Source organism: Culex pipiens, chromosome 2 (genome assembly GCF_016801865.2).
Source record: "Culex pipiens pallens isolate TS chromosome 2, TS_CPP_V2, whole genome shotgun sequence".
NCBI classification, from domain to species: Eukaryota; Metazoa; Arthropoda; class Insecta; order Diptera; family Culicidae; genus Culex; species Culex pipiens.
The window spans coordinates 30,629,681-30,653,259 of record NC_068938.1 but is presented as its reverse complement, the minus strand read 5'-3'; the positions used below and the strand labels follow the sequence as shown (position 1 = coordinate 30,653,259).

At 36.3% G+C, this 23,579-nt stretch overlaps 1 protein-coding gene and 1 long non-coding RNA gene across 2 annotated transcripts in view; one reads left to right on the top strand and one right to left on the bottom strand.

Moving 5' to 3' along the window:
* Nucleotides 1-5,436: 5,436 nt before the first annotated feature.
* LOC120425297 (uncharacterized) lies at nt 5,437-8,045 on the bottom strand. The gene is made up of 2 exons (XR_005606499.2): nt 6,238-8,045; nt 5,437-5,641 (listed from the first exon to the last, which is right to left on the bottom strand). It is a non-coding gene; the product is annotated as an uncharacterized LOC120425297 (long non-coding RNA).
* A 2,598-nt stretch (nt 8,046-10,643) lies between these two features.
* The window catches only part of LOC120425294 (uncharacterized), a 76,321-nt gene continuing 63,385 nt past the window's right edge, over nt 10,644-23,579 (top strand). Inside the window, exon 1 of the mRNA XM_039589760.2 lies at nt 10,644-10,844. The gene's annotated coding sequence lies outside the window, so the exon portion shown is untranslated. The remainder of the gene's footprint in view (nt 10,845-23,579) is intronic.

The window sequence follows — 23,579 nt, the reverse complement described above, 5'->3', positions numbered from 1 at the left end:
GTTAAAGGGAGGTGAAAGTAATGAGAAGAGGGGGGAGGTGGGGTAAAGTGTGGGTGGTTTTTGAAGAGGTTTGTAGGGGGTTGGAGTTTTTTAGGGATGTTATTTGTTGGTTTTTGGGTTAGATTTTTTGTGTTGGTGGTGGGTGTAGTGTATGTTTAATATTTTGGGGATAGGGTTTTTTTGTTTGTTGGGGAAGGGTTTATGTATATGAGTCTCAGTTTTTGTAGTGGTTAAAAATGTTGTTTGGGGGTGTTGGATATAATTTTGGCTTGAAAGGGGAATAGGATGATATGGTGGATAAAGGGGGTGATTGGGTGTGGCATGGAGGGGTTTTGATGGGTGTGTGTTGTATGAATGGTGGAGTTAGTTGTGAGTTGGGGGTGGGGGGGTATGTTTATGGGTGGTTTTAGATTTTTGATGAGATTTTGGTTAGTATTTTAGGGGGTTATGTATTTGATTTTTTGTTGGTTTTTTTGTTTTGTGGGTGTGGTGTGTTTTGGAATTTGAGTGATTGTTGGTTTTTAGTTTAATTGTGTTGATTGGTTTGTAATTATTTTGTGGTGGGGGGGGGAGGGTTTTTGGGAGAATTTTTGGGAAATTATTTTGAGGTTTTGGGGTAGGGGAGGGTGTGTTAGTTTATAGGGTTTGGTTAATTGTGGGGTGTTTGGGTTGGGGAGTGATTTGTTAGGAGTATTGGTTTTGGGGATGGTGGTTTTGAAAAGGGGGGTGGTTAGGTTTGGTGGTTAGGTATTTGGTTTTAGTTTTTTTGTGTTTTTTGGTTTGGTTTTATAGTTAAGATTTTGTTAATTGTTTTATATATTTTGGGGATATTTAGAATGATCTGATAGGGGTAAATTAAGAGATAGGTATAGAATGTGGAGAAGTGAGATTTTTGGAATAAGAGTATTTTTGGGGATTGGTTTAAAGGTATGATATAGTTTGATAATGAGAATAAATTATGTAAAATGGAAGAATAGTTTATTTGAATATTGAGATGATTGATTGTTGGTGGTGGGGGGAAGTATTGTATGGTAGTGAAAGGAATAGGTTTGGGGGGTGGGAAGTGGGTGAAAGAAGTGGGAATTTAGAAGAGGGGAGTAATGGGGATGAGGTAGAAAATAGTAAGAGTGTGGGGAGGAGGAATTGTAATGTTTTAATGAATAGTATGTTTGTGTAGTTTTTTAGGGAAGGGAAGAAGTTTAATGATAGAAGTGGTATATGATTTAGGGTGGAGGTTTGAAATTTTTGTTGGTATGAAGTATAGAAGAGAAGTTGGTGAATGAGAGGAGGGGGTGAGGGGGAGGAGGGGTGAATATAGAGATTAGGAAGGATAAGGGGGGATGGGATAGTGTTTTGGGTTGGTGGGAGGGGGGGAAGGGTGTTGATGGTAAGGTATAGGTGAGAGGGGGAATTGGGGGATAGGATAGAGATGGAGAGATGAGTAGGGTGTTGAGTATAATAAGATTTAAAATTATGGGGGGGAGAGTTTGTGAGAATTATTAAGAGGTTGGAATGTGAAAGGGGAGTATTTAAATTTGAAAGGAGAAAGAAGGATTTTAGGAGAAGGATTGATTATTGGGGAGAGTGTTGGTTTTTTTTGGTGTGGTTATAGGATTGGGATTGAGTATAGGTAGAGATTAAAAGGAAATAATGAATAGAAAAAGAAGATTAAGGATGAAAATTGAGGGAGGTTAATAGATAATAGGAAGGTAGTAAAGAAGAAGTTAGAATAATAATGTATAAAAAAGTTAGGGGAAGTAATACGTAAAAAAAAGGAAAAAGAGATAGATATTATGATTAAAATCAAAAGCGAAGATGAATTATAAAAAAAGAAAGTTATGGGAAAAGAGTTAAATAGAAAGGGGGGAGGGAAGGAAGAAGTGAAGTATATAAGAAGGTTGGGAAGAAATGAGGGAAGAGAAAGAGGTGGATTAAGAATAGGATATGGGAAGAATATAGTTGAGAGGAAGGTGAAATAGAAGAGTGTGGGAAGAAGAAGAAAGGGTTAATGATGGGGAGTTTTGTTGGGGGGTTTGATTGGTAGGTATGTTTTTTTTTTTATGTGTTTTTGTATTATTGGAGGTTTTTTAAAATATTTTGGAAATTGGGGATGGGTTGGTGTGGGGGATATTGTTGGGAATTAGGGGAGTTCGATGGATTTAATAGGAATAGGTATTAAACGTAGCAATGAGGCGGTATAGGGGTGAATCTTGCCATTATACTAGGGGTAGAGAAGGAGGATTTGGGAGGGGAGATTCGAGTTAATTATGCAGGGAGTTGTGAAGATTATTGGGGGGTGGTGGTGGTGGGGGGGGGGTTTTGTGGTAATATGGATGGGGTAGTGTGGGGGAGTTTTTGAGGGGGATTATTTGGAGGTGTGGGGGGGATAGGGTTGGTTTTTGGTAGTGGTTGGTGTTGGTTTTGGAGGGGGGGGGGGTGGGTTGGGGAAGGTGGAGGGGTTATATTATTGGATTTCTAGCTCACTGATTTCTAGTTGTTGTTGAACAAACGATTTTATTTATGTATATCAAGGTGAGCTATGGCTTCTGATACTAGTATCTGTTGGTGTGGATGTCTGAATTGGTTATGTTCATTTTGGGTGTAGTCATTAAATCACGATAGATAATAGTGGGTATTAGATGTGTTACCCTGTGTTGTATTTTTTCAACATTTTTAACTAACTATTTTACGCTGTATTCTCTTTTGGTATTTTTTGCGTTATTGTTGGTATGGTGGGTAGAGGTATAAATTGATGGTGGGTTGATAGGCATAAATGGGGTATTTATTTGATTGTAGATGTGTTGGCCATGGATTATATAATATTAGGTGTTTTCGTGGATTATGAAGTGTAGCCATTTACCAAATCTCAATATTATCAATCATCCATATATTGGTACTGTGATATCCGGGTGATCCAATTTAGGAGTCTGGCGTTAATGTGGTATTGTTAACCAGGATCTCAACGGGGTAGTTCCTAATCAGTACTGGGTCGAGTCACCTTGGAAAGGGGTGTTGAAGGTACTGCTTTATTTTTAGTTGGGTCTCGTAGGTTTAATTTTTTTGCGCGGATCCGTTTTCAAGTTTTACCACCTTGTAATTTATTTCTACTTGTTAAAAACGTGACTGCCTTAGGTAATGGGGTACTTGATTCCTTTTTTGTATCGCACATAATTCAGTCAATTTCTCACAAAACTATAAACTTTTTACATGAATTGAAAGCTTAAACATTCATCTATGTTTGGCTAATAAGGGTATTTCATCAGATGAACTCTTTGAATCATGCCAAGCGTTTAAAAAAAAATTAAACCGGCATTTTCAAAATGTTAGGGGTAACTTGATCCCCCTTTCAACATTTTGAAAAAATCTTAAGCAAAATGTTTCTTATTCATCCAAACTTTTAATTTTCTATAAGTTACAGCAATTTCACATAAGGTTGATTTAATAATTTTGAAAATATTTTTTTCGAATCATCGAAGAAAATTACGAAAGTTTCATGTTTCGACATTTTAAATCAGACCAAGCTTTTGTCACTTAAAGAATCGAAAACTTAATTTTTCCTGTTTGTTTTTCTTCAATTCTACAAATCTAGAGTTTTTTTTTGGAATAGGTCCTATAAACATATGAAATACAAAAGTTTATAGGACCTTTTAAAAATAAACTGTAGAAATGAAAAAAAAAATCACGTTTTCAACAAAAATAATTTTAAGTGGCAACTTGAAAACAGTGCACGATATCTAATTTTATGTAAAGTACAATTTTATTGCTTACTCAATTTTATATCTTTAAATAATATCAATAAAGTTTTTCGATTTTTTTTGTACGTTCTTTTTAATATAATTTTTAGAAAAAAAAATGCAACACTCCCAAATGAATTTTGACCAAATTATAACATAACCTAAAAGATGTAATTTTTTGTGATTTAAAACATATCCAAAAATGAGATGCTCTGTAACATTACAATATCAAATATCTTAAAATTCCATCACCATTATATTGGCTGAAATTTAAAAAAAAATGTATCTGCGTGTTTTAGGGATGGGTCCTATGCAGTAATTTTACTCATTAATAAACTTTTTTAATAAATACATAGAATAGAATCAGAACAACGAAACTAGAAAAACTACCACAATTTGGAGATTAACTGGAGTACAAATTCAAAAAAAGGCAAATATGATTATTACATATCGTAAGATAACATAACAATATATGAGAGTAACCAATATTTGATAAATCAATGGAAAAGTGAACGAAATTCAGGAATCGCCAAAAATCACCTGATAAATCTGAATTTGCCTTAAGATTTGAGCCAAAGGGTCAAAATATCGATTTTGGACTTATTCTACTTTTCGAATATGAAAATACATATTTTTTGAGCTCCAGAAGTGCTCCAAATATCACTTTTCTCTGAAATTTAACTGGGGTATTTTCTTATGATGGCTATTTTTTGTAAGATAGTGTGCGTTTGTTTTTAGAACATGATCTCCAAAAATTTGGAAAAGCTTTCTTTTAGCTTGTCCCTTTGATTTGCATTTTTTTTCGAAATTAAATTTGTGATTAATTTCTATAGGTTAAGCTATTTTATATATGTAAGAAAAACAAATCAAAAACATATTTAATGTCTTAGCAGAAAGTTAAGTTATTTACCGTGCCCAACAATAATGAAACAAACTAAAATTGGTAACTGTCTATCGCTTATAGTAAAAAATGTTTTTTACTTCACTATTTAGTGGTCTTCTGGAGCAAACATGGGCATTAGAGAGTTAAAATATTAAATTAAATGCATTAAAATTCAAATCTTATTGTTGTTTTTAGGATACATGCCACTGCTATACAATGTGCAAAAAATTGGAAACAAGTTTATTGCTCAAAATCATATTTGGAAGCATTAAAGTCTCTTAAATACCCCTCAAACGAACTTAATCAAGCAAATTTTATTAGCAGTTATAATTATTTCAAGTAGGTACTCGAACAATTATTTACAAACGCTTTCAATTATAGCCACTTCAACAGAACGTTGTTGGCTTAGAAAAAAATCTAGAGTTTTTTCATTGAATAGGTCATTTTCAGTTTTTGCTTTTTGGATGTTTTTAAATACCCCTGACTCGAGGCGGTTCCAAAAACACCCAAAAAGCAAAAACTCGAAATTTGGTTTATTGGACCTTTCCAAGAAAAACTCCAGATATGAAAGACAATAGTTTATAGGATTTTTTTCAAAAAAAAAAAAACTCTAGAAATGTACAATATTCCGAGATAACTGAAAATAATTCTGCAAGTACATTTTAAAAGCGATTGATCATGATTTAAAAATGATTAAAATGTTTCATGCCATTGATATACGATTTTAAATTTACTAGATCGAACATTCTAAGGGTAATACAAAATAAACAATATCTATGATAAATAAAAAAACTTCTATCCCTGTCAGTTTCCACTCACCTCTAACATCATCCATTTCCAGTTTGTTTTTTTTTTCAGTCTTGTAGTTGCTGTTTCCAATTTAAAAAATGTGTGTCTGAACCTGTCGATTTCGCGTTCAATATGGTTGGCTGGCCTTCACACCTGCTGCGTTGTCACTAGTCACTACCGCAAATTACTACCCAGAACGCTCCTCTGTACTGAGACGGGAAACAGACGGGACGGGCTAAAAATAAACATTAATGCATCTTAATTCCGATTAATTTTCACACGATTCATTGCATTTTTGGGACTGGGGTTTGCACTATGACCGATTTATTGGGTACTAATTGATTTGTGAAATTCTACAAAATATTTAAGCTTGTATCAATCGTCTACGCAGATCAACTAAGGTTGCTTGACGGGGTGGCTTGGCTGTGTACAGCTCAGCTGTTGACCACCATGCACATCGTTGAGGTGAAACGCGAGTGACGATTATTCTTCTAGAAGTTGACAATCAGCTGCCAACGTGGTTTGTTGTTCTCCGCTGCGCTGTGGATATGCTTGATAGCTGTAGCTTCGCTGAATCTTATTCTTGAACCTCCAACCAGTCACATTGTAGATTCATTGCCAAGTAGCAGTCGATGTTTGTGGAACAGAAATTCCCACAGCTGAGTCAGAAGGGGGTTTAAAACCGCAATCACTTCTTCCTTCTTCACTTCAATACTGTAAAACTTTTGCTGTTTCAAGCTTATCACTATGACGATTATTTCTAAAGATTACGAATGTGTTATTCTTTTCAATTATCACCTAATCCCAATCTAAATATTCTTCTTAACTCACAGAAAATCAACTTCCTCAGAACCCCCCTCAAAAAATCTACTTATAAAGCAGTATTACCTCTGGCAGACCCCACTCAACAAGCAAAACAGAGAACGCACTACAAATCGTACCCGTCCTGTTCACACTCCCTTCTTGAACGCAATGGCCGATCAGTCGACGCGCGTGTCGAACGCCTCGGTTTGAACGTCGCGACGTCTCGTAGCTCACTGACCTGAATAGTCGTCGTCTCTCGGCGAGATGTACAGATCTGCCGAATCAGCTTGTTCGAGTTTGGTGAGACGCCACGCAGTGTTATGGTGAGTTTGAGGCTCACGATGTGAGCGCGTGAAATCGTGTTTCACTAATATTGGAAATTCTGAAAAAGCCGGCTCACCAAGAAAAAATATGCATGGAAGAAAAAAAAAAAGCTAGAAATAAATTCATTAAAAATTAAATTACTTGTTACGAGAATATTATAAAACCTAATATAAGATTCACAATAGAAATTAAATAAACTACAAACGTTACCAAATTGTTGGCAATGTTTATTTTTTTCAAATCATCTCACTAGTCTCATTTTTAAATTGAGAAAGAGTGTAAAATTCATAGAGATTCATTCGCGTTGGTTTTGGCTCCCAAGAGAGTGAGTTTCAATAAGGCTGGCACAAATATTTTTAAAAGTTTTTGTCACCCCCCCCTTCAAAATTGGCCCGAAAAATCAGGGGGCAAAAAAAATATTTTAACAATAAACTTCAAAATTTCAACGAAAATTCAAGTGCAACCAGCTGAAATCAAATTAAAATACATTCTTCTGCGTTTAAAATCATTTTTAGCATGTTTGAGTTTATTATGATTTTTTTTAAAATTTTCGATGCAAAATCTTTTTTTTCGATACAATTTTTGTTTTTGTCAGATCTTAGATTTTTTGAAAACTAATGATTGCAAAACAACTGAACTAGTGTAAAATGCATTTTAAAACACTTTTTTCATTTAAATGTGAAGACTATGGCTTGTTATTAAAATTTTTATATTTTTTTATTTTTTTGCCCCCCCCCCCTTGACCTTGGCCAGGGCCGAGGGACAAAAACTTTTTTAAATATTTGCATCGGCCTAATGATCAAAATTATATTTTTTTTATGAAACAAAACTTCTTTTGAGCAGAATTCGTTAATCATATTACACATTTCAAAAAATAAATTATGTTACGTTTTGGTTAATTTTCATACAAATAAATAATTACTGTTTTTTTTTTGGTTAAAGGTGAAACGGTTATCTCTGGCACGACTCGAGTTTTTAAAAGCAAAGTCATGGAACATACAATAAATTACCAAAGTTATTTGTATTATTTTTGTTTTTTTGCTGATTAAAAAAAAATCGTGAAAAATGTTGTCAATCAAAAAATTAGTGAATTTCCCGTAATACCTTGAACTGGCTCGAGGTTTTTTTTATTGATATTTTTCCATTTTTTTTGTTTTTATGTTTTATTTTTTTATTTATTGTACAGGTCAAAGTACAGGTACACTAAATAACATTAACAATCATTTGATATTCAATGTTAAAATGATTTTTTTTCAATGGACTTTCAATATTTATATATTTTATCAGTCACTTTAATTAAATGATATTTAAATTGCCACACTACATTTAAAAACTATATATTGATAAACAAAGTTGAATAATGAGACAGAATGCAACAAGCAAAAAAAAAAAAAAACAGAATACTGAATTTGCCAAGCTTTTCAAAAATATAAATAATTTATTTTAAAAGAATAACATTACACAAAAACAAAATTATGGAACTCCATGTCTATGTATCAGATTATGTTTTGACTTACTTTGTTGCGACTTAAAAGCTGGTTGATTAAGTTTATATAAACAATTTTGAAAATCATTCGAAGAATCGACAAAGATATTGAACAATTATGAAAAAAATATTTGCCTGAAAAAAAAAATAATTACTTTAGTTTGTAGAAAAAACACAAGCTTAACAATATAAATGTATGCACAAATAAAAACATATTGAAAAATAAAAATAAAAACAACACAATCTAAATAAAAAAATGGATGTATAAACACAAGGAATTTGCTTGCAACCCCGGTATCATGAGTATCACGAGTAATCGCGTAAAAGAATTTTACAAAAAAATATGTTGAAAAAGTTGGTCGTTGTCAATAATGACCGTTCAAGGTCACCAGCGAAAGACACGAACGACGTAACATAAAGAAAAACGCAAAAATAAACCTTTTCAATGCGGTTTTTGAAGCACCCTTATGTTCGTGCATATTTTTTGTAATTGTTCAAAATAATGAGATATCGAAAAAATTACCTCAGATTCGTGATCAGGGACCAAAATTATCCCTTAACACAAAGTTTCACGAAAATTGATGAGGAGTCGGGGCAAATGCTGTATGAGTTAGCGGTGGATGACACATATAATAATTTGCTAATGAAAAAGCTTATCAACCATTCAAATTGAGTAAAACGGTGAATTTAAATTGGACAAAAACAAAACAATTTCAAAGAAGACTTTTTGGATAATCGATACTTTGTATAGTTGAATCTGAATTCTTAGGTAATTTTTCAAAAGGACGTAACCTTGCATGAAAACGGCCATTGTTACGTCCTATTGTAAAATCCCCTTAGAACTGAAATTTCTTATTAGATTATCAATGTGTGTATTGAATATGATATGGTTCTGACAGGATTTTGCATTAATTTATTGTATTTGAATTTTAATTCAATATTTAAAAATAAGACAAATAGATCTGAAAACATTGTTAAAATCTTACATTAACATAATACAACTTCACCTAGCCGTCAGAACAAATTAAACATAAAATTATCAGTGATTTTCAATTAACTTTTTGGTCCGCCAAATACCTAAATGCTACATTTTGTGAGTGTTCGCTTAAAATTTCATCAATTTTGGCAGCACTAAGCAGACCCAAAAGAGCACTGGAAGAAAATAAGAACTAAGCTGAAAATAGAAAAATGGGCGTGGCCCAATGTACTTAAATGATTAGAATGCATTTTTGAAATATTTTTTTTAAATGCTTGAATAGCAATAGGAATAGCATAACTTTTAATAAAAGTGAAAATAAACAGAAAAGTTCACAAAAAGTTGCTTTACTCGTTGGTGTATTTGGTTTTAGTGAATTTCAAGGAAGAATCCAGATTATCCAACATCATTCAAACACGACCGCTTATTAGCTTAGCTTGGTTGACCGTACTCTAGCCGAGCAAAAAGCTCGCAAAAGCTAGGTTGGCGCCGATAAGGAAAATAAATGCGTCAGGAATGTGCCGAATGACACATTACCATTCATTTTTCCTTTTGGTCGACTCCTCACGATCAACGGGGGAAGTGGGGGAGGGAATTGATGATTGGATACCCTATAGAGATGCCTAAGAACTTAGACGACCTCCAAGATATCCGGATTTGGAAGGGGAAAAGGATTGATGGGATACTTCACCGACGAATGAAGTAGTAGGCTTTGGTTGGTGAATATCATGAAATTTAAAATGCAGTAATAAAAAAATGAAAATAAAAAAATAAATAAGAACGCTCTCACCAAATTTGACCCCACACCAACGACGTCACTGCCATCCGCTTCCTTGGCATCTCCTGGGCTGCCGGATGTGACCGCCAGCTGGTCCACCACAGTCACGTGAATCCAGCAACGATGACGGAAATCAGCACCAGATAATCCCACTCAGCCGACGACTCTTCAGTGCCAGCAGGCACCAACTGACGTGTGAAACTTGCGGTCCAAGGGACGGAACGTCTTCACGTTCCGGAGGTCATTCAGCAAGGCCTGCAGCTTGGTCAGCTTGGTGCCATTCTCCGTCACATCCAGATGCTCGTAAATTTCCTCCACGTTGATGAAGGTCTTCAAAATCATGTGCACCTCGGTTGGGCTCGTTTCTTCTGTAGCGTCTGATCGCGGACCCAATGTCCGGAGCTTTAGCCACATTCAACAGCTTGCAGCGCGCACCTTTGAGGTAATCCGGATCATTGTGCGGACAAATCCAGCTATCATCCTCCGGCACGTACCAAAAAACCGTGAATTTTCTTAAACTTTCACTGAATATTCTCATTCAAACACGACCGCTTATTAGGCTTAAAATGGGCATATTTCCCCTAAACATCATTCTTAAAACTTTCCACCGGAATCTGAATGGCCAGGTGAGAGATTCTCTGAGTATATCACTGAATTGAGATTCAACTCTCATTCTGTTTTGTTTTCATTCCAAATTCTAGAGTGAGTCAGAAAACCTAGAGTGCCATGCGTAGCCATTTAACCCGAAGCAAGCGAAAGCGAGTAGGAAAACGCCACATGTTTTGGCATTGTTTACAGAGAGTGAGCGTGTTTTGATAGTTTGACGCGAGAAACTAACGAGAGAAAAAGTTTACGATATTCTCTCTGAGAGGCCCCCATACAACTGATTGCCGGATCATTAGCCATTGCCTGCAAATTTGCCTTCTTTTCGGCCGAGTGCGGAGTTTACGTCGTGTTTTGCTTGGAAAGTGTTGCGGTTTTGAGGAGAAATTTTGGTGTGAAATTGTGGAAATTTTGGAGTGCGAAACACGTGTTGTGAAGCCGGTGAGCAGCTAGAATTGTTTTATAAGGTAAGTGGGAATGGGAAATGTGTATTTTCGATGAAATTTGTAGTTCAAACATGGATAAAAAGAATTGTTTTGAATATTGTTTATGGAGGTTTGACAATAGTTAACTCCATTTAAATGATAAAGAAGAAGCTTGATTAAGATTTATTGCGATAGAAATGCTTATTTTGAGTTGAATAATATCAAATGGGATAAAATAAAATAAAATATGTTCATTTGTTGACAAAAGATTTCAACTAAGTTGGGCTTCATCCATAAAGTACGTCACGCTAAAATCAGCCAAAATTTACCCCCCCTCCCCCCCTTTGTCACGCTTTTCCTATACTTATAACATGCAATGTCACACTTGCTCAGACCCCCCCTCCCCCCCTAGAGCGTGACATACTTTATGGATGACGCCTTGTCAGATGCTTCCATGGCCGTCTGGACAGAAATTTCGTTTTGATTTTGTCTGGCGGAGAGTGAGTTACCGTTACAGTGAGGGGTGAAATATTTGGGACAGCTGTACAAAATTTAGCAAAATATTATAAAATCATTTTAAGTGACTATTTAGTTCGGAAACAAATTGAAAACAACACCAAGTCTGTTTGTCCCATCGTTGAGTTTCTACGCATAACTGTATGCGTAGAAACACAGAAATCGGCCAAAAAATTTCAATCGCGTTTTTCTCAGTTGCACTTTTTTGAACATGGGACAATTATGCGTAGAACGGCAGAGTACGACTAGTGACTTCGTTTTTATTCTGTACTGGTAATACTGGTAATTTTTTGTTGTTGTCAAAGCCTTAAATAAATCAATTTAAGAGGCAGTATTTGTAAATATTGCTCGGTTTGTTCTAGAGGTCGTATCGAGGTGCTCCGATTTGGATGAAACTTTCAGCGTTTGTTTGTCTATACATGAGATGAACTCATGCCAAATATGAGCCCTCTACGACAAAGGGAAGTGGGGTAAAACGGGCTTCGAAGTTTGAGGTCGAAAAAACATAAAAAATCTTCAAATTGCTCGCATTTCCGTAAAGCTTCATCAATTCCAACTCTCTTAGGTGCATTCGAAAGATCTTTTGAAGCACTTCAAAATGTGCCATAGATGTGCCATGTTACAACGTTAGTTTTTGCCCTGTAGGCCGCCATAGCGGCACTTTTTGGTCTCAATTTTGTCATATTCGGAATCGAGTCCGTTTTGCGATGCCTGTCCGTCGGGTCGCATGTTTTTTTCGCGTCGTTCGTCGTCGGTGATTTTGTCGGGTGAGTGCGTGCGTGTGTGTGTGAAGGTGCGGCTGGCTCTGGTTGAAAAATGACAGTTGAGCCAGTCCGTTTTGCGATGCCTGTCCGTCAGGTCGCATGTTTTTTTCGCGTCGTTCGTCGTCGGTGATTTTGTCGGGTGAGTGCGTGCGTGTGTGTGTGAAGGTGCGGCTGGCTCTGGTTGAAAAATGACAATTGAGCCAGTCCGTTTTGCGATGCCTGTCCGTCGGGTCGCATGTTTTTTTCGCGTCGTTCGTCGTCGGTGATTTTGTCGGGTGAGTGCGTGCGTGTGTGTGTGAAGGTGCGGCTGGCTCTGGTTGAAAAATGACAATTGAGCCAGTCCGTTTTGCGATGCCTGTCCGTCGGGTCGCATGTTTTTTTCGCGTCGTTCGTCGTCGGTGATTTTGTCGGGTGAGTGCGTGCGTGTGTGTGTGTGAAGGTGCGGCTGGCTCTGGTTGAAAAATGACAGTTGAGCCAGTCCGTTTTGCGATGCCTGTCCGTCGGGTCGCATGTTTTTTTCGCGTCGTTCGTCGTCGGTGAGTGTGTCGGGTGAGTGCGTGCGTGTGTGTGTGAAGGTGCGGCTGGCTCTGGTTGAAAAATGACATTGAGCAGTCCGTTTGCGATGCCTGTCCGTCGAGTCGCATGTTTTTTTCGCGTCGTTCGTCGTCGGTGAGTGTGTCGGGTGAGTGCGTGCGTGTGTGTGTGAAGGTGCGGCTGGCTCTGGTTGAAAAATGACAATTGAGCCAGTCCGTTTTGCGATGCCTGTCCGTCGGGTCGCATGTTTTTTTCGCGTCGTTCGTCGTCGGTGAGTTTGTCGGGTGAGTGCGTGCGTGTGTGTGTGAAGGTGCGGCTGGCTCTGGTTGAAAAATGACAGTTGAGCCAGTCCGTTTTGCGATGCCTGTCCGTCGGGTCGCATGTTTTTTTCGCGTCGTTCGTCGTCGGTGATTTTGTCGGGTGAGTGCGTGCGTGTGTGTGTGAAGGTGCGGCTGGCTCTGGTTGAAAAATGACAATTGAGCCAGTCCGTTTTGCGATGCCTGTCCGTCGGGTCGCATGTTTTTTTCGCGTCGTTCGTCGTCGGTGATTTTGTCGGGTGAGTGCGTGCGTGTGTGTGTGAAGGTGCGGCTGGCTCTGGTTGAAAAATGACAGTTGAGCCAGTCCGTTTTGCGATGCCTGTCCGTCGAGTCGCATGTTTTTTTTCGCGTCGTTCGTCGTCGGTGATTTTGTCGGGTGAGTGCGTGCGTGTGTGTGTGAAGGTGCGGCTGGCTCTGGTTGAAAAATGACAATTGAGCCAGTCCGTTTTGCGATGCCTGTCCGTCGGGTCGCATGTTTTTTTTCGCGTCGTTCGTCGTCGGTGATTTTGTCGGGTGAGTGCGTGCGTGTGTGTGTGAAGGTGCGGCTGGCTCTGGTTGAAAAATGACAGTTGAGCCAGTCCGTTTTGCGATGCCTGTCCGTCAGGTCGCATGTTTTTTTCGCGTCGTTCGTCGTCGGTGAGTTTGTCGGGTGAGTGCGTGCGTGTGTGTGTGAAGGTGCGGCTGGCTCTGGTTGAAAAATGACAGTTGAGCCAGTCCGTTTTGCGATGCCTGTCCGTCAGGTCGCATGTTTTTTTTCGCGTCGTTCGTCGTCGGTGATTGTTGTCAGGTGAGTGCGTGCGTGTGTTGTGAAGGTGCGGCTGCTCTGGTTGAAAAATGACAGTGACCTCCTTTGCGATCCTGCCGTCATCCTTTTTTTTTCGCGGTTTCGTCAGTTTGTCGTATCGTCGTTTTGTGAAGGCGGCTCTCGTAAAAGCAATTGAGCCACGTTTCGTCCTGTCCCGTCGCATGTTTTTTTCGCGTCGTTCGTCGTCGGTGATTTTGTCAGGTGAGTGCGTGCGTGTGTGTGTGAATGTGCGGCTGGCTCTGGTTGAAAAATGACAGTTGAGCCAGTCCGTTTTGCGATTCCTGTCCGTCAGGTCGCATGTTTTTTTCGCGTCGTTCGTCGTCGGTGAGTTTGTCGGGTGAGTGCGTGCGTGGTGTGTGAAGGTGCGCTGGCTCTGGTTGAAAAAAGACATTGCCAGTCCGTTTTGCGTGCCTGTCCGTCGGTTGCATGTTTTTCGCGTCGTTCGTCGTCGGTGATTTTGTCGGTGGTGCGTGCGTGTGTGTGTTGAATGTGCGCTTGCTCTGGTTGTCACATGATCAGTCGAGGCAGTCCGTTTTGTGGTCACCTGTATGTTTGTCTATTCCTTTCTATTGACGTGGCTTTTTTCTTCTTAGTTAGATTGTAAGTTCAAATATCGCGATCGTCTTTCTCGTTAGTCAGTCGGGTTTCTTTGTTCTATGATTCGCGATTGTTTCATTGGAAGATTCGTTTTTAACTGCGTTAGCATAATATAAATTATATTTGACCTTTCGTTTCCCGCGAAATCACCTTTTAGCATTATAGTTCTGAAAGCACTGTTACAAATATTGTTTCAACGCGATTGTTCAAGTCCTTCAGATATTTCATAACTCATCAGTAATTAATTGTTCGCTCATCTTATAAAAACTTAAAAGTATAAATATTCTCAGGTCAACTCTACGTTAATATGTTACGCTCAGTATAATATTTCACCTTTTAATTACACACAATTTTGATTCTATCTTTCCACAGCCGGCTGTCTAAGATTAAATCATTTGTGCTAAACTCAACACCAAATAACCGGGAATGGTCTCATCCGCATCATCCGATTGTTTGCCTTGAGAATACATAATACATCACCCTATCACTCAACGAAATTCATTGATTATTGGGCCACATCATCATCCTCTATGATGAATCCTGGCCATTACCCTTTCCCACTAACAAAATCCCAAGTAGAAGTAGTTTTCCGGCACACGCGGGGGTGTGGATATCGTATAGAACCCACCCTTGGTAGCAGCCTGTGCTAACTAACATTCCCGTCCCGTTCCCTCGAGATCTACAAACTGACATGGCGGGCGCCGTTGGTGGCCAATGACTGTTTCCTATTAGTAACGGCTCTAGTTTTCATGATCGTGATGTTTTATCTTTTCAGCGCATTCATGCATGCTGTTGATAAGGGAAACATTATTTGATCGTTGAAGCGTATGACCGGTTGTGTTGATAGGATATCACGGTTCTGTTCAGTAACGGAGAAGGACAACCATGGGTGGTCTCTCATGCTCATGCTCATGCTCATGCTCAATTTTGTCATATTCGGAATCCTCGGACAATTTCACGTAAGTTAGAAGTATTGGAGTTGTAATTTAGATTTAAAAAATAATTAAATAAAATATTTTTGAAAAAAGAAAGAAATATATGTTATTTATCCTATGATCAATACGTCAAATGCTGTATCAAGTAGGCGAAAACCTGTTTTCCCCTAATCCAACAAATTGTAAAAAAATATTTAAATCCATTCTAAATGGCAATTTTTCCAATCAAATTTACAACTCCAATACTTCTAACTTACGTGAAATTGTCCGAGGATTTCGAATATGACAAAATTGAGACCAAAAAGTGTCGCTATGGCGGCCTACAGGGCATTTTACAACTAACGTTGTAAAATGCTTGTTCTAGAAAAAATTAAAAAACTATGAGAAAAACTGCGATTGGCCAAAAAGTCAATACCGTAGGCTTATAGTGCATGAAATTACCTATCTTTTGACCTATGAGAGTATGGGTGTTGGAGGCTGTTGCAAAAAGATATTAAGGTTTTAAAAAAATCCATTTTTAACAGTAATTTGCAAAAGCTGTGAGAAAAAATCAAACCAATCCTGGATGTCTATGGCACATTTGAAGTGCTTCAAAAGACCTTTCGAATGCACCTAAGAGAGTTGGAATTGATGAAGTTTTACGGAAATGCGAGCAATTTGAAGATTTTTTATGTTTTTTCGACCTCAAACTTCGAAGCCCGTTTTACCCCATTTCCCTTTGTCGTAGAGGGCTCATATTTGGCATGAGTTCATCTCATGTATAGACAAAGAAACGCTGAAAGTTTCATCCAAATCGGAGCACCTCGATACAGGGCCGTGTACAAGGGGGGGGTTTTAGGGGTTTAACCCCCCCTTGGCAAATTAAGTTAGTTACACCCCATGCGCCCCTCGGCCCGAAGGGCCGATTTTTTTTTAGCTATGTTGCTAAAATGCCAAAGAGATTTTTTTTTCAAATCGATATGAAAAATTTGACTGGAGGCGCCCTAATGACTAAAACATTTTTATGAAAATTATGAAAATTTAACTGGAGGCGCCCCTAAGACTTAATTTTTTTTCAATACGAGTATGCAATATAAAAAATTGACTGGAAGCGCCCCTACGACTTAAAAAAATCATGCAAATTCTCGATATGGAAAATTAAATAGAGGCGCCCCTACGACTTTAAAAAATCATACAAATTTTGTTATGAAAATTTGACTGAAAGCTTCCTTATGACTTAAAAAATTCATGTTACTTACCGATATGAAAAATTTGACTGGAGGCGCCCCTATGACTAAAACATTTTTATGAAAATTATGAAAATTGAACTGGAGGCGCCCCTAAGACTTAATTTTATTTAATACGAATTTGAAATATAAAAGTTCGACTGGAGGCGCCCCTCCGACTTAAAAAAAAACATACAAATTCTCGAAATGAAATATTGAATGGAGGCCGCCCCTACGACTTTAAAAAAATCATATTAATTTTTGTATAAAAATTGACTGGAGGCTCCATTATGACTTGAAAAAACATGAAAATTCTTGACATAAAAAAATTGACTGGAGGCGCCCCCTATGACTACCACATTTTTATGAAAAATTAACTGGACGCGCCCCTTAGACTTAATTATTTTCAATACGAATATGCAATATAAAAATTTGATTGGAGGCGCCCCTACATCTTAAAAAAATCATGCAAATTCTCGAAATGAAATATTGAATGGAGGCGCCCCTACGACTTTAAAAAAAATCATATTAATTTTATTATAAAAATTGACTGAAGGCGCCCTTATGACTTGCAAAAAACTTGAAAATTCTCGATATAAAAAATTTGACTGGAGGCGTCCCTATGACTACCTACATTTTTATGAAAATTTAACTGACGCGCCCCTTGGACTTAATTTTTTTCAATACGAATATGCAATATAAAAATTTGACTGGAGGCGCCCCTACGTCTTAAAAAAATCATGCAAATTCTCGAAATGAAATATTGAATGGAGGCGCCCCTACGACTTTAAAAAAATCATATTAATTTTATTATAATTGACTGGAGGCGCCCTTATGACTTGAAAAAACCATGAAAATTCTCGATATAAAAAATTTGACTGGAGGCGCCCCTATGACTACCACATTTTTATGAAAATTTAACTGAAACGCGCCCCTTAGACTTAATTTCTTTCAATACGAATATGCATATAAAAATTTGACTGGAGGCGCCCCTACGAATTTAAAAAAAAATCATACAAATTTTGTTATGAAAATTTGACTGGAGGCGCCCTTATTACTTAAAAAAATCATGCAAATTCTCGATATGAAAAATTGAATGGAAGCGCCCTAATGACTGAAATTTTTTTTATGAAAATTATGAAAATTTAACTGGAGGGGCCCCTAAGACTTAATTTTTATCAATACGAAATATGCATATAAAAATTGACTGGAAGCGCCCTTACGACTTAAAAAAATCATGCAAATTCTCGATATGAAAAATTAAATATAGGCGCCCCTACGACTTTAAAAAATCATACAAATTTTGTTATGAAAATTTGACTGGAGGCACCCTTATGACTTTAAAAAATCTTGCAAATTGTCGATATGAAAAATTTGACTGCAGGCGCCCCTATGACTAAAACCTTTTCATGAAAATTATGAAAATTTAATTGGGGGGCCCCTAAGACTTAATTTTTATCAGTACGAATATGCCATATAAAAATTTGACTGGAGGCGCCCCTACGACTTAAAAAAACATACAAATTTTATAATGAAAATTTGACTAGAGGCGCTCTTATGACTTAAAAAAATCATAACCAATTCTTATATTGAAAATTTTGACCTAGGACTATGAATGAAACATTTTTATGAAAATTCTCAATATGAAAATTTAACTGGAGGCGCCCCTACGACCTAATTTTTTTAAACATATTCTCCTCAGTAAAGATTTGAGTGGAGGCGCCCCTTAGAATTAAAAAATTCATGCGAATTCTTGATATGAAAAATTGACTGAAAGCGCCCCTATGAATTTTTTTTTAAATACAAATTCCCAATGTAAAAATATGACTGAAGACGCCCCTACGACTTTAAAGGCATATGATCGATTTGGCAAATTGGATTTAGGGGCCTTATGACTTAAAAAAATCATACAAATTCTTATTATGATAATTTAACTGGTTGCCGCCCCTACGACTTAATTTTTTTAAACAAATTCTCAATATTAAAAATTTGACAGGAGGCGACTTCAAAAATCATGAAAATTTTCGCTATGAAAAATTTAATGAATGCGTCCCTACGACTTTGAAAAAATCATACAATTTATTATTATGAAAAAATGACTGGAGGCGCCCTATGACTTAAACATTTTTTATGATAATTCTCGATATGAAAAATTAATTCTAGGCGCCCCTACGACCTAACAAAATCATGCAAATTCTCGATATGAAAAATTGATTGGAGGCTCCACTACGACTTTTAAAAAAATCATACAAATTTTATTATGAAAATTTGACTGGAGGCGCCCTTATGACTTAAAAAATCATGCAAATTCTCGATATGAAAAATTTGACTGAGCGTCCCTTTGACTTAAACATTTTTATGAAAATTATGAAAATTTAACTGGAGGCCTACGACTTAATTTAAAAAAAAAAATTTCACAATATAGAAACTTGACTGGAGGTGCCCTTTAACTTAAAAATATCATGCAAATTCTCCATATGAAATATTGAATGGAGGCGCCCCTACGACATTAAAAAAAACATATTAATTATATTTTAAAAAATGACTGGAGGCGCCCTTATGACTTGAAAAAAACATGAAAATTCTCGATATTAAAATTTGGTTGTAGGCGCCTCTATGACAAAAACATTTTTATGAAAATTCTTGATATGAAAATTGAATTGGAGGCGCCCCTACGACTTAAAAAAATCATGCAAATTCACGATATAAAAAATTGAACGGAGGCTCCCCTACGACTTCAAAAACATTCATACATTCTCGATATGCCACACGGAAAGGAGTTTCCATCTAAATTTTAACAATTCAAAGTAGCTGGCTTCAAATTGGTGAAACAGTGATATTTTGGTTGAATTAGCTAAAATTTCAGCTGAATTTACCAATCTGGGATTGGTGAAATAGCTAAGCCTGATTGCTGATTTGCTTTCCAAAACTGACAGCCCAAACCAAAATGACAGGAGAGATTTTACCAAAAATAATGGTGTTTCAGCACAATTTTGCGTAAAATTACCAAAAAAACTAGCTGGAACCGGCAGCATGGATTTTTGACAGATCATCAGTTCGAGAACAAAACAAAGCAACGTCCTGTGTCGTGTTCGATCCTGTTTGAGCCGCTCAGTTCGTGAAGTTTTTTTTGATGATTAAGTGTGTTGTTTGAGTGCAAGTGCAAAAGGTATAGAATTGTGTTGGTGAGTGAATAAATTAAAAGCCAGGAAGATTTTCTGCGGATCGGCACCTGAAGGAATGTTTCAGTTGATAAGGTGAAGTTTTTTGTGTTGAGGGAAAGTGGTTAGAAGTTGAGCCTCTCGTTACTGTTGGAGGATGCGTAGATAAAAACATGTACTTAACATAAAGTGGGCATCCCTAAACCACGTGAACACTTCGGCAGGGAAAGGGAACTGGCAATTGTCCACACTCTACTTTTTTTTGTATGGACATCTGTCCACCTGAGGGCGGCTGGTACAGAATGTCTAGACATAGATTGGCAGATGTTTGACAAATCCGAACAAATAGGGCACCTAACGCCTTTTAAGCACATCAAAAAATAGTGTTAAATATTGTTAGAAACGAAGTTAAATGAAGTTCAATTAAGTTAAATTAAGTGTAATTAAGTTTAATCAATTTAAGTTTTATTAAATTAGTTAATTTTAGTTAAATTAAGAAGAGTTTTATAAAAAATAAGTTAAATTGACCAAAATTTAGTTTAATTCAGATAAATATTAGTTGAAAATAGTTATTTTAGTGTAATTTAGTTGAATTTGCCCAAATTGTAGTTTAATTAGTTTATGTTAAGTTATTAGTTTAAAATTAATAAATTAAGCAAAATTAAGTAAAATTTAAGCAAATTAGTAAATTTTAAGCAAAAATATATACAATTAAGTATATTAACTAAATTAACTAAAATTAATTAAATAAAGTCAAATTAAGTAAAATTAAGTAAAAATTTTAAGTATAACTAAGTAAATTATGTATTAAGTTAAAATATTTTAAGTGAGATTTATGTAGTAAAATTAAGTAAATTTTAACGTAAAATTATATAAATTTAGTATTGATTAAGTGAATTTTATGTATTAGTGATAATTTAAGGTAAAGGATTAAGTGGAAATTATTTAATATCAAGTATGAAATTAAGTTAAATTTATTAATATTGAAGTAAAATTGATAAAATTAAGTAAGTAATTAAGTACACTTGATATTAATATTAAGTATAGTTAAGTAAATATTAAAGTAAAATGAAAAAGTTAAATTAATTAGAAAGTAAGTAAAATTTAGCAAATATTAAGTTATTATTAAGTTTTAATTAAGTTAAATGAGGTTTATTACGTTTATTTTTTAAGTACAATTAAGCGAAATAAGTAAAACTAAGTTAAATCAAGGTTATATTAGGTTAGGATTGATAATGTAGGAAGGGTACAGTATTGTACTGTTGGGTGGTTGTGTTATAATCTGGGTTAAATGCAAAACGGAGTTTCAAAATATAACTTCAATGGACTATAAGGGGTAAACAAACTAACTGTGTTAAGTGTTGTTTGGATATGTGTTGGGTGAGTGGTGGATGGTTTGTAATTTTTGTATTTTTGTGTGTGGGGAGTTTTGTATTTGGGTATGTGGTGGAGGGGGTATTGTGTTGTGTGTTGGTATGGTTGGATGGTGGGGATTGGTGGGGTTTTTGGGTTGGGGTAATTGGTGTATGGGTGGTTTTTGTATTTGTGTATTGTTGTATTTTGGGATTGTTGGGATTTTGGGGGAGGGTGTGTAGTTTGGTATGGGTTGGGATTTGGGTGATGGTGGTATGGGATATTTTTGTAGTTTGTAGTTTTGTATTTTTGGAGTGGGTATGTCTTGGATGTTTGGATGGGGGTATTTTGTTGGATTGGGGAGTGTTGTAGGTGGGGATGTTGCGTAGTGTGGTAGGTGTTGTATGGGGGGTGGTGGGATTTGTGTAGGGGGTGGGGTTGGTTGGTGGGGAGGTTGGGAGTGGTTGGATGTGTGGTGTGTGTGCGGTGGGGGTGTGGTGGTTGTTTTGTTATTGGGGTGGTGTGGTGTGGTGTTGTTGGGAGTGGTGGGGTGTTGTATAACTGTAGGTGTTGTTTTAGATTTGGCTCAGTAGAAGAACTTAGCCGTACGTATTTTATGAGATCATATAGTATCAGCAGTTGGAATTAGTCCTGGAAAACTATGTGTTACAGCCTTTTCAGGACTTGCGGTCTACCAAATTAACGGTATCCTAGTATGACGAATAGCCAATGCTACACCTCACATAAAGTCTTGTTTGAAATAGTAAATCTACGTTACAAGGCTGCTAGGGATGTGTTAATATGATTTCGGGAAATTACCAGTTGTAAACCGTCCGATAAAGTAGCTGGACTTCTCCGAAAAACGAAGCAAGAACAATTAAGAAAACGAGCTAAATCAGGCCAAACGCTGGGTGAATAATGCGTGCTTTGCATGGCAGCAACGGAGGCTTTTGAAGAGTTCTTCTGGTAAATAGTGGTTAATTTAGCGATTCCAACCATAAATCACCTTACCAGAATAGTGGCAAAGTTAGTCTTAAACGTAGCTAATAAAGATTTTGTGAATATGACCTGGCTTCACTGCCATCTAATGGTAAATGATTTTGAGAATGTTTCCTAAAAAAATACGTCGGAAACTGACATAAAATCGTCATGCGGGCTAACTATAAAACTTCCTAGAATACCATAAAATCTAGCTAAAATAGCTAACAGACCTTCTTAAACATACAGCTTTTGAGACTGACAGCATTTTTCCAGCTTGCAAATTAGTAAAATTTACTAAAAAATTAGCTGGATTTATCATTTTTAGGACCTGGATCCAGCTGTCAAATCCAGGATTTTTTTTTAGGATTTCCAGCTAAAAAAAATGGTGGTTGAAAAAACAGCTAATTTTTTTAGGATTTTTAACCGAAAAGTAGTAAGATTCACGATAAACCTTCTTTCCGTGCCCCTATGACTAAAATTTTTTTTATGAAAATTATAAAAATTCAACTGGAGGCGCCCCTACGATTTAATTTTTTCCAATTCAAATTCTCAATATAAAATTTTGACTGGAGACGCCCTAACGACTTAAAAAAATCAGGCCAACTTTCGATATGAAAAAATGAATGGAGGCGCTCTTTTGACTCAAAAAAAAAATCATACAAATTCTTATTATGAAAATGTGACCTATGATAATTATAAATGAAACATTTTTATGAAAATTCTCAATACGAAAATTTAACTGGAGGCGCCATTACGACCTAATTTTTTTTAAACATATTCTCAACATTAAAAATTTGACTGGAGGCGCCCCTACGACTTAAAAATATCATGCAAATTTTGGATATGAAAAATTGACTGGAAGCACCCCTATGAATTATTTTTTTTAAATATGTATTTAAAAAAATAATGTTAATGTAAAAAATATGACTGAAGACGCCTCTACGACTTTAAAGGCATATTCTCGATATGGCAACTTGGATTGAGGCGCCCTTATGACTTAAAAAAATCATACAAATTCTTATTATGAAAATTCAACTTGTGACTTAAATTTTTTAGAACAAATTTTCAATACCAAAAATTTGACAGAAGGCGCCCCTACGACTTAAACAATCATGAAAATTTTCGCTATGAAAAATTTAATGGATGCGTGACTATGACTTTAAAAAAATCATACAAATTTTTTATGAAAATTTGACTGGAGGCGCCCTTATGACTAAAAAAAAATCATGCAAATTCTCGATATGAACATTTTGATTTGAGGCGCCCCTACGACTTAAAAAATCATGCAAATGACGTAAACATTTTTATGTAAATTCTCAATATGTAAGTTTTACTGGAGGCGCCCTTATGAGTGGGGAAAAAAATTGGTAAAAATATTGAAAAAAAAGTTGAATAATCAGTGCCCAAATCAGCTTAAAAATGATAAAAATATTTTAAACATAAGATTTTACTGGAACCGCTATTATGACAAAATTAAAACATTCAACAAAAAAAGTTTGACTATCGACGCCCCTCTAGCAACATAAAGACTGTTTAATAAGAGCAAAACAAAGTTTGGCGTACGGTAACATAAAAAAATAAAAATTCTGTTTAGCGTTCTAGCTACAAC